At 39.1% G+C, this 12097-nt stretch overlaps 1 non-coding gene across 1 annotated transcript; it reads right to left on the reverse strand.

Moving 5' to 3' along the window:
• Positions 1-255: 255 nt before the first annotated feature.
• Positions 256-11519, reverse strand: LOC109405564 (uncharacterized). Its single transcript, XR_009995911.1, has 2 exons — positions 669-11519; positions 256-602 (listed from the first exon to the last, which is right to left on the reverse strand). It is a non-coding gene; the product is annotated as an uncharacterized LOC109405564 (transcript).
• Between the last annotated feature and the right edge of the window lie 578 nt (positions 11520-12097).

Below are 12097 nucleotides of genomic sequence, written 5' to 3' on the forward strand. Positions count from 1 at the left end.
TCGCTCGCTGTTGTCTGTAGTGTGCAGTGCAAGTTGTCCCAAAAAGATCAAGAAAAATTTATGTGTTTTATGTTAAATGGCATTACAAGAAGCTCAAACTCTCAAACTGCATTCAAAAACCGAATAACGAGAGACGGTTGACTGCTTATCCCTTGAAAAAGGTCCAATACACGAGACCGAAGCGTCGGGCTATGCTAAACTAGTCGTTTCAATGCTCTTAGACTGAGAAAGCCACAACAGTTCAACTAATGAAAATTCGATCTAGTCAAACAATATATTTGAGCATTGGTTTCTTTTTGGACAAATATTTGGCCCCTTGTACTAACAGCTTTATGCTTGTATTAACCTAAGAAAAGTGATCTTACACCCGACGGAGAAACCAAAGAGAATGAAATACCAAATTACCTTGCCACTACCTTCCAAGCTTCATCGTCAAGATTTTCGCAAAATATTTGGACATTGCACTGACGGTCCAAGATACACCAATACGTGTTACCAAATTTGTCTCTGCCAATTGGCTCAGAACGTAGCTGCTCTGCCTCAATACCGTTGATGTGACTTTTGAATTTAACGTTGCGGTCAAACTGTGCCTCCAACAGAGCCTAGAATAAAAAAAATGTTTTATGAGTCTTGTAAATCTTATGAATCATTTCATGAATGTTACATACCTTTAGAACACGTAGTTTGACAGCAATGCTTGAATTTTTGTATCCAAATCGCTCGAGTTCCCATGCATCTTGATTCGAATATGAGTATGCAAATTTGGCCAATGCGTTTTCCCATCTATTCGTTGGAACCGATTTTTTTATTTTTCTTAGTAATTTAATATGTATTTCTTCCAGAGGGGATGCAACTGAAAAAAAAAACTTAGATTAATCCACCTAAAGGTGACAGTGTACTGTAAACTGTATAAGCAAGAATTCTTTCAAAGTCATAATCGAATTGGGAAACTTATTGAAGGCACTTATGTATGTTTAACATATGGGCAGAGCTGAAAATATCAGCCTTTCATAATTCCGGCGAAGCACTCAACACAGCTTGTGCAACACCACCGGCTGTCTCTAATATAGTCTGAGTCTATTTTCTTGCTAACCATTCATCAGGATATCAAAAAACTTGTGGCCACAACTGGTCAGGTTACTGAAAAAAAAAACGATTTGATGTACCGCAAGCATAGGTTTGGGTCATTTTAACATTTGAACAATTTCTGCGGGACACCCGGAACCGGTTGTGCAACACTATCGGTAGTCTCCAATGTGATCTGAGGCTTTTTTTTTTAATCCGTTCATCAGTTTATCGAAAAAGCCGAGATTTGATGTGTCGCATACATGGGTTTGATTTTTTTTCTGCATTTGACCACTTCCGGTGGGACACCCGGAATTGATTCCGGGGCACTATGTATTAGTTTTCCCAAATATTATCTGAGATTGTTAACCGTTAACAGTTCATAAGGTTATTGAAAAAGCCATTTTATGTGTCGTGAATATTGTCTCGCGTTTAGATTCGACCACTTTCGGCGAGACACCCGGAACCGGTTCCGGAACATTACAGTTATCCCAAATATGATCTTAAACTATTTATTGCTGGCCGTAATCAGATTATCTAAAGAGCCGCAATTTAATGAGTTGCATGCACGGGTTTGGATCACTTATATATTTGGACTCTTTCAACGGGAAACCAGGAACCGATTCCGGAACATTACCTGTAGTTTTTAGTGTAGTCTGAGCCTATTTTCTTGCCAACCGTACATAATGTTATCGAACAGTCCACGATTTGATGTGTCGCATGCATCAACCTCCTGAAACGGCTGTCATCCACATACAACTGGAGTGAAGCCAAAAATTTGGTGCTGGACGTGGAGCTGATTTGAATGGGCGATTGCATTCAGCTGAAAACGCAGTCATTTATTCCGCTGGATAAGGCACGACATTTACATTTTATGGACTTCAGCGTTGTTTTAAATGGGCTAAATGTATTTTTATACTTGTGCACCTTGTAAATTTAGCAAGAAACACTAAATGAAATGAACAATACGTGTGGAAATGATCGTTTCTCGATCACGAATTTATCTTCGTACAGCAAAGCTGTTTTGAGTGAGCTAATTGTATTTTGATACGTGTGCGCCTTGTCATTTTAATAAGGAACACTATACGCATTGAACAATACATGAAAATGATCGTTTCTCGATCACGAATTTATCTTCTTACGACAAAGTTCACTTCCGCACGTAGCAGATTGATCAGCAGACTGAAATTTCGCAAACAAACCTGTGGCGCCACATTAAAGGTGGTGACTTCAAGAACTAACGCTTTCTTCAGGGGGTTGGCATGTATGAGTTTTGTTCACTTTTATATTTGGCCACTTCCGGCGAGATATCCGGAACCGGTTTCGGAACACAACTGGTTCAGATATGGTCTGATACTATTTTCCTGCTTACCAAACTGCTTACCGTTTATCAGGTATTTAAAAAAGCCATGATTTGATATGTCGCATACAAAGGTTTGTTTAACTTTCATATTTGGACACTTCATCCGGGACACCCGGAACCAGCTCCGGAACACTACCGGTTCAGATATGGTTTGAGACTATTTTCCTCAGGCTATAGAAAAAGCTGAGATTTCTATGTGTTTGGTTCGCTTTTAAATTTGACCATTTCCGGCGGGACACCCGGAACCGGTTCCGGAACACTACCGGTTCAGATATAGCCTGATACTATTTTCCCGCTTACTGTTAACCAGATTATCGAACATACCGTTGATCGATGGGTCGTATTAGTTTGTTGCATTTTCATGTCTGACCCCTTCCCCCCGGAACACCTAAATGGCTATAACTCTGAAACGGCTGGACCAATCTGATCCATTTTCAATAGGAAACAATGGGACAAAATTCCCCGTCGAATTTTTACTTTCTAAAACTGAGACGAACCAGTCAATAACTGTGCTGAAAATCATTTTAATAAAGATAATAATTGACTTTTGGAATTTCCGGATCTCAATCTAAAAAATTGCGTTGTTTCCCCTGACAATTCTTACTTTGAAAAATCATTGGTTTGATTGTTTCCTATTGCTGTAGTAATCATGTTTATATACAAATTCAAAATTTCAAATAAGATGTAAAACTTCTGCAAGTAGAAGTGTTACGGGGAGGAGTGTTGCGTATGAAAACGCATCTGATTTTTTTACCTTGAAAGATTAATTATATTTAAACTTTAGCACTCCTAGTGTAACAATTGGTCTCTATATAGCAAAAAGTAAAGTTGTTCAATCAGAAGTGAAGATGAGTAGCTACAGCGAGGAGGTCATAGAATGGACTAAAGCACCGAATTTGTAAGAATACAGGGTGTTTGGTTCCGCGTTTTGGATATTTTCAGGGCTGATAGGTCTTGATGAGAGATGAAAAAGTTCCCATGGAACATAGGGTCGGAAATCACTGCTAAGTGAGTAAATCACATTTTAAGCTTTTAATTTTTGGTTATCTTTGAAGTCCTGTATCTACTAAACTATCAATCGTACAAACTTTGTCAGCGCACGAATTGAAAGCTAATAACTTCTACTTTCTTAGTCTCTTGGACGTAAACTTTGTAAAAATAGTTTAAAAGGCCTTAAATTGAAAAATAGTGCAAAATTGGTCGGAAAAATCGACTCTTTTTTGGACATTTTTGATGATTTAAATATAAAAATAAAGCTTTTGTTAAAAAAGTTCTTCTACAAAACATGCACGAACTTGTTCCCTAAAAATGTTTCTTTGACACCAAAACTCTATCTCTTGTAGTTAAGCCAAAAAATGTTTTTGAAAATAACGTTCCAAATTGCATTAACTTCATGCCAAAACAATGGTCATCACCCTATCCGTCGTGCGTTCGTGTGGTGTTGCTCGACGGCATGAGGACGACTACTGCTGCTGGCTTGGCTGCTGGTGATGTCATTGTATACAGAAAACGAGCTCGCTCTTTGTCGCGTCACATCTCCGCCTGTGGAATCATTCGAAGCGGAGTTTGGATTTGCGCATACTAAGTGCGACGTGCAGTTAACTTGTTTTTCGACGGAGCGAAAGGAAAGCACCGACGAAAGTGTATTTACAAGAGCAACCATTTAAATCCTTCGCACTCGTACATGCAAAAACGGCTACGCTCAAAAATGTGTTCGGCCTGCACATTTTTAGTAAACATCCATGCCGCACATGACTGTGTTGGAAACACACATTTTTTTAAAATTGCTCGTACGCTCACATGAGCATGTATTTTGCAATAATTTCGACATGGCAACCTCACTGAGTTTATAAACCACCTTCAAATACCGAAAAATATTGATATTTTGCAAAAATGTGAGCGTACGAGCAATTTAAAAAATGTGTGTTTCCAACACAGTCCCTGTGCGGCATGGGCGCTACTCAAAAATGAGAGCTTTTATTTTAGAGAGTAGCTCTGCTGCGGTGCTGTTCAGATGGGGGGGTCTGTGCGTGCGGCAATTTAGAGCATGCACATATGATGTGCAAGGATAATGATTCTTCTTATTTCTTGCACAACATTCCCACTGCGACAGAGCCTGTTTCTCAGCTCAGTTGTAAAACATACAGCAATAAATTCCTTTGGAACAAATCATGGAGGGTCCTTGGGATATGATACCTTTGGGGAATCTAATCAACAAGCTAGATATTTTAGGAGAAGTTGGGGATTCATAAGGAACATTGGGGATTTTTAGGAGATATTGGGGAAGGTAATGGGAACTTAGGAATCATGGGGGTGCTTGGGATATGATACCTTAAGGAGAAACTTCAGAGAATACAAACATGGCTGCCACAATGGCCGACTTGGTCCCCTACTCACGTTTTCAAGAGCACCAATCTTGAAAATTCGTAAACAAATGCTCTCGATTTGTAAAAGCTGCCTCTTTTTGCAAGTGAGCAAAGCCAGGAAAAACAAGTGCGGTTTAGCTCGATGCTTTGTTCGTCAGATTTGTGCCTCTAAAGTTTGTATGAAAAATTGCAATGGGATTTCTTGATGTTTCACCTTAAGGGAATCTAATCAACAAGTTGGCCATTTAAGGAGAAGTTGGGGATTCTTAAGGGACATTGGGGATTTTTAGGAGATATTGGGGAGGGTAAAGGGAACTTATTTATCATGGGGGTTTTCGGAAATGATACCTTTGGGGAATCTAATCAACAAGTTGGGCATTTTAGGAGAAGTTGGGGATTCTTAAGGAACATTGGGGATTTTTAGGAGATATTGGGGATTTTTAAGATACATTGGGGATTTTTAGAAGATGTTGGGGCGGATAAAGGGAACTTAGGAATCATGGGGGTCCTTGAGAAAATTATACCTTTGGGGAATCTTATCTACAAGTTGGACATTTTTGGAGAAGTTGGGAATTCATTAGGAACATTGGGCATTTTTAGGAGATATTGGGGATTTTAAGGAGATATTGGGGATTTTTAAGAAACATTATGGATTTTTAAGGAACGATGGGGATTTTTAGGAGATATTGGAGCGGGTGAAGGGAACTAAGGAATCATGGGGATCATTGAGTGATACCTTTGGGGAATCTAATCAACAAGTTGGGTATTTCAGGAGAAGTTGGGGATTCTTAAGGAACATTGGGAACTTTTAAGAGATATTGGGGCGGGAAAAGGGAACTTAGGAATCATGAGGGTCCTTGGGAAACGATACCTTTGGGGAATCTAATCAACAAGTTGGATATTTTCGGAGAAGTTGGGGATTCATAAGGAACATTGGGGATTTTTAGGAGATATTGGGGAGGGTAATGGGAACTTAGGAATCATGGGGGTCCTTGGGAAATGATACTTTTGGGGAATCTAATCAACAAGTTGGACATTTTAGGAGAAGTTGGGGATTCTTAAGGAACATTGGGGATTTTTAGGATATATTGGGGAGGGTAAAGGGAACTTAGGAATCATGGGGGTCATTGAGTGACACCTTTGGGGAATCTAATCAACAAGTTGGATAATTCAGGAGAAGTTGGGGATTCTTAAGGAACATTGGGGATTTTTAGGAGATATTGGGGCGGGAAGAGGGAACTTAGGAATCATGGGGGTCCTTGGGAAACGATACCTTTGGGGAATCTAATCAACAGGTTGGATATTTTAAGAGAAGTTGGGGATTCATAAGGAACATTGGGGATTTTTAGGAGATATTGGGGAGGGTAATCGGAACTTAGGAATCATGGGGGTGCTTGGGATATGATACCTTTGAGGAATCTAATCAACAAGTTGGCCATTTAAGGAGAAGTTGGGGATTCTTAAGGGACATTGGGGATATTTAGGAGATATTGGGGAGGGTAAAGGGAACATAGGAATCATGGGGGTCCTTGAGAAATGATACCTTTGGGGAATTTTATCATAAAGTTGGACATTTTAGGAGAAGTTGGGGATTCTAAAGGGACATTGGGGATTTTAAGGCGATATTGGTGAGGTTAAAGGGAACTTAGGAATCATGGGGGTCCTTGGGAAATGATACTTTTGGGGAATCTAATCAACAAGTTGGACATTTTAGAAGAAGTTGGGGATTCTTAAGGGACATTGGGGATTTTTAGGAGATATTGGGGAGGGTAAAGGGAACTTAGGAATCATGGGGGTCCTTGAAAATTATACCTTTGGAAAATCTAATCAACAAGTTGGACATTTTAGGAGAAGTTGGGAATTCTTAAGGGACATTGGGGATTTTTAGGATATATTGGGGAGGGTAAAGGAAACTTAGGAATCATGGGTGTCTTTAGGAAATGATACCTTTGAAGAATCTAATCACCAAAATGAACATTTTAGGAGAAGTTGGGGATTCTTAAGGGACATTGGGGATTTTTAGGAGATATTGGGGATTTTTAAGGAACATTGGGGATTTTTAGAAGATGTTGGGGCGGATAAAGGGAACTTAGGAATCATGGGGGTCCTTCAGAAAATTATACCTTTGGGGAATCTTATCTACAAGTTGGACATTTTAGGAGAAGTTGGGAATTCATTAGGAACATTGGGCATTTTTAGGAGATATTGGGGATTTTTAGGAGATATTGGGGATTTTTAGGAAATATTGGGGATTTTAAAGGAACATTGGGGATTTTTAAAAGACATTGGGGATTTTTAAGGAACGTTGGTGATTTTCAGGAGATATTGGGGATTTTTAAGAAACATTATGGATTTTTAAGGAACGATGGGGATTTTTGGGAGATATTGGGGCGGGAAAAGGGAACTTAGGAATCATGAGGGTCCTTGGGAAACGATACCTTTGGGAATCTAATCATAAAGTTGGACATTTTAGGAGAAGTTTGGGATTCTTAAGAAACATTGGGGATTTTTAGGAGATATTGGGGATTCTTCAGGAACATTGGGGATTTTTAGGAGATATTGGGGCGGGTAAAGGGAACTTAGGAATTATGGGGGTCCTTGGGAAACGATACCTTTGGGGAATCTAATCATAAAGTTGGATATTTTAGGAGAAGTTGGGGATTCTTAAGGGACATTGGGGATTTTTAGGCGATATTGGGGAGGGTAAAAGGAACTTAGGAATCATGGGGGTCCTTGGGAAACGATACCTTTGGGGAATTTAATCATAAAGTTGGATATTTTAGAAGAAGTTGGGGAATCTAAAGGGACATTGGGGATTTTTAGGAGATATTGGGGAGGGTAAAGGGAACTTAGGAATCATAGGGGTCCTTGGGAAATGATCCCAAACATTCCTTTAAAAATTCCTAATATCTCCTTAAGAATCCCCAACTTCTTCTAAAATGTCCAACTTGTTGTATAGATTCCTCAAGGGTATCATTTCCCAAGGACGCAAATTATTCCTAAGTTCCCTATACCCTAACCAATATTTCCTAAAATTCCACAACCTTCCTTTAAAAATTTCCAATACCTCCTAAAAATTCTCAATGTTCCTTAAAAATCCCCAACTTCTCCTAAAACGTCCAACTTATTCGATAGATTTCCCAAAGGCATTTTTCCTCAAGAAGACCTTCATGATTCCTATGTTTCCTGTAACCTCTCCAATATCTCCTAAAAATTATCGATGTTTCTAATAAAATCCGCTATTTCTGCTAAAATGACCAACTTGTTGCTTATGTTCCCCAAAGGTATTATTTCCCATGCAGACCTCCATAATTCTCAAGTTCCCCTTACCCTCCCAATATCTCCTCAAAAGCCCCAAAGTTCCTTAAAAAACCCCTATATCTTCTAAAAAGCCTCAATATTCCTTAAAAAATCCCCAATGTTTCCTCAAAATTTCCAATGTTCCTGAAGAATCCCCAACTTCTCCTAAAATGTCCAACAAAATCTAACGAATCCCGAAGGTATCATTTCCCAAGGACACTCATGATTCATAAGTTCCGATTACCCTCCGATTAGATTCCCCAAAGGTATCATATCCCAAGGACCCCCATGATTCCTAAGTTCCCTTTACCCTCTCCAATATCTTCTAAAAATCCCCAATGTTCCTTAAAAATCACTAAAATAACCAAGAATGTCCAACTTAATGATAAGATTCCCCAAAGGTACCATATCCCAAGGACCCCCAAGTTTCCTAAGTTCCCCTTACCCTCCCCAATATCGCCTAAAAATCCCCAATGCCCCTTAAGAATCCCCAACTTCTCCAACAATGTCCGACTTGTCGATTAGATTCCCCAAAGGTATCATTTCCCAATGACCCCCATGATTCCTGAGTTCCTTTTACCCTCCCCAATATCTCCTAAAAATCCCCAATGTTCCTTAAGAATCCCCAACTTATCCTAAAATATCAAACTTGTTGATTAGATTCCCCAAAGGTATCATATTCCAAGGACCCCTATGATTCCTAAGTTCCCTTTACCCTCCCCAATATCTCCTAAAAATCACCAATGTTCCTTAAAAATCCCCAATATCTCCTAAAATGGCCAACTTGTGGATAAGATTCCCCAAAGGTATCATATCCCAAAGACCCCCATGATTCCTAAGTTCCCTTTACCCGCCCCAATATCTCCTAAAAATCCCCAATGTTCCATAAAAATCCCCAATATCTCCTAAAAATCCCCAATATCTCCTAAAATGTCCAACTTGTTGATTGGATTCTCCAAAGGTATCATTTCCCAAGGACCCCCATGATTCCTAAGTTCCCTTTACCCTCCTCAATATCTTCTAAAAATCCCCAATGTTCCTTAAGAATCCCCAACTTCTCCTAAAATGTCCGACTTGTCGATTAGATTCCCCAAAGGTATCATTTCCCAAGGACCCCCATGTTTCCTAAGTTTCCTTTTTTCGCCCCAATATCTCCTAAAAATCCCCAATGTTCCTTTAAAATCCCCAATGTTCCTTAAAATTCCCCAATATCTACTAAAAATCCCCAATGTTTCTTAAGAATCCCCAATACCTCCTAAAATATCCAACTTGTTGATTAGATTCCCCAAAGGTATCATATCCCAAGGACCACCATGATTCCTAAGTTCCCTTTTCCCGCCCCAATATCACCAAAAAATCCCCAAAGTTCCTTAAAATCCCCAATATCTCCTAAAATGTCCAACTTGTTGATTGAATTTCCCAAAGGTATCATTTCCCAAGGACTCCCATGATTCCTTAGTTCCCTTTACCCTCCCCAATATCTCCTAAAAATCCCCAATGTTCCTTAAAAATCCCCAATACCTCCAAAAATGTCCAACTTGTTGATTGGATTGTTGATTGATCCCCAATATCTTCTAAAAATCCCCAATGTCCCTTAACAATCCCCAACTTCTCCTTAAATGGCCAACTTGTTGATTAGATTCCCCAAAGGTATCATTTCCCAAGGTCCCCCATGATTCCTAAGTTCCCTTTACCCTCCCCAATATCTCCTAAAAATCCCCAATGTTCCTTAAGAATCCCCAACTTCTCCCAAAATATCCAACTTGTTGATTGGATTCCCCAAAGGTATAATTTCTCAAGGACCCCCATGACTCCTATGTTCCCTTTACACTCTCCAATATCTCCTAAAAATCCCCAATGTCCCTTAAGAATCCCCAACTTCTCCTTAAATGGCCAACTTGTTGATTAGATTCCCCAAAGGTATCATATCCCAAGCACCTTCATGATTCCTAAGTTCCCATTACCCTCCCCAATATCTCCTAAAAATCCCCAATGTTCCTTATGAATCCCCAACTTCTCCTAAAATATCCAACTAGTTGATTAGATTCCCCAAAGGTATCATATCCCTAGGACCCCCATGATTCCTTAGTTACCTTTACCCACTCCAATATCTCCTAAAAATCCCCATCGTTCCTTTAAAATCCATAATGTTTCTTAAAAATCCCCAATATCTCCTGAAAATCCCCAACGTTCCTTAAAAATCCCCAATGTCTTCTAAAAATCCCCAATGTCTTCTAAAAATCCCCAATGATCCTTTAAAATCCCCAATATCTCCTAAAAATCCCCAATATCTCCTAAAAATGCCCAATGTTCCTAATGAATTCCCAACTTCTCCTAAAATGTCCAACTTGTAGATAAGATTCCCCAAAGGTATAATTTTCTCAAGGACCCCCATGATTCCTAAGTTCCCTTTATCCGCCCCAACATCTTCTAAAAATTCCAAATGTTCCTGAAAAATCCCCAATATCTCCTAAAAATCCCCAATGTTCCTTAAGAATCCCCAACTTCTCCTAAAATGCCCAATTTGTTGATTAGATTCCCCAAAGGTATCATTTCCGAAAAACCCCCATGATTAATAAGTTTCCTTTAACCTCCCCAATATCTCCTAAAAATCCCCAATGTTCCTTAAGAATCCCAAACTTCTCCTAAAATGTCCAACTTTATGATAACATTCCCCAAAAGTATCATTTCTCAAGGACCCCCATGATTCCTATGTTCCCTTTACCCTCCCCAATATCTCCTAAAAATCCCCAATGTCCCTTAAGAATCCCCAACTTCTCCTAAAATGTCCAACTTGTTGATTAGATTTTCCAAAGGTTTAATTTTCAAGGACCCCCATGATTCCTAAGTTCCCTTTACCCTCCCCAATATCTCCTAAAAATCCCCAATGTTCCTTATGAATCCCCAACTTCTTCTAAAATATCTAACTTGTTGATTAGATTCCCCAAAGGTATCATATCTCAAGGACCCTCCATGATTTGTTCCAAAGGAATTTATTGCTGTATGTTTTACAACTGAGCTGAGAAACAGGCTCTGTCCCAGTGGGAATTTTGTGCAAGAAATAAGAAGAATCATTATCCTTGCACATCATACAAAAAAAAATGAAATGCATCAAATAAGTGCATGCTCTAAATTGCCGCACTCACAGACCCCCCCATCTGAACAGCACCGCAGCAGAGCTACGAGTCTCTACCGATATTATTAAACGATGGGGCGTCAGAACAACAAATACCTCGGAAAGAGTTATTGGATTCGGGAACATGCCTCACCGATTGGACCAGAAAGCCTATATTACCATAAAAGCAAAAACTTCGGATTTTTCCTTCGACTGAGTGTAATCAGTTTCGTACCTTTTAATTCCGTCCTATGTTGCTTATCCTTTGACAGATACGCGTATTTCGACTACCACTTGTAATCTTCCTCAGTGTCAGTTATCCACTGTCACAGTTAGTGAATAACTGACACTGAGGAAGATTACAAGTGGTAGTCGAAATACGCGTATCTGTCAAAGGATAAGCAACATAGGGCGGAATTAAAAGGTACGAAACTGATTACACTCACTCGAAGAGGGTATTCTGCTTATAGGGTTCGAAAAGTCGGTACAAGATTCGGATTATTAAAAAACGATCCCGGTACCCAAGTAACACTACATGTTATATAATAGTTTATATGTCACCATTCGTACCTAGTGTGGTGTATTTTCCTTGAATTATAAACTCATTTTTGAACACTTATAAAGTCAAAACAGCGCAAAACATGGCGACTTATAAAACATCTTACATTTAATATAAGATGTATCCTAATACATTTATAGTACTAAAAAATATAAACAAACTACAAACCATCAGCTCTCTATTTTATTTCAAGATATTTATCGAAAATAAAACTTGGAAAATACACATATAGTGCAGTTACATTTTCCAGTCCGAATAAAATATTTTCTCGGTGATATAACCTGCAGAAAACTTTAATATTACAATCCATTTGCATTGGTTGGAACTGA

Source organism: Aedes albopictus, unplaced genomic scaffold (genome assembly GCF_035046485.1).
Source record: "Aedes albopictus strain Foshan unplaced genomic scaffold, AalbF5 HiC_scaffold_661, whole genome shotgun sequence".
NCBI lineage: Eukaryota > Metazoa > Arthropoda > Insecta > Diptera > Culicidae > Aedes > Aedes albopictus.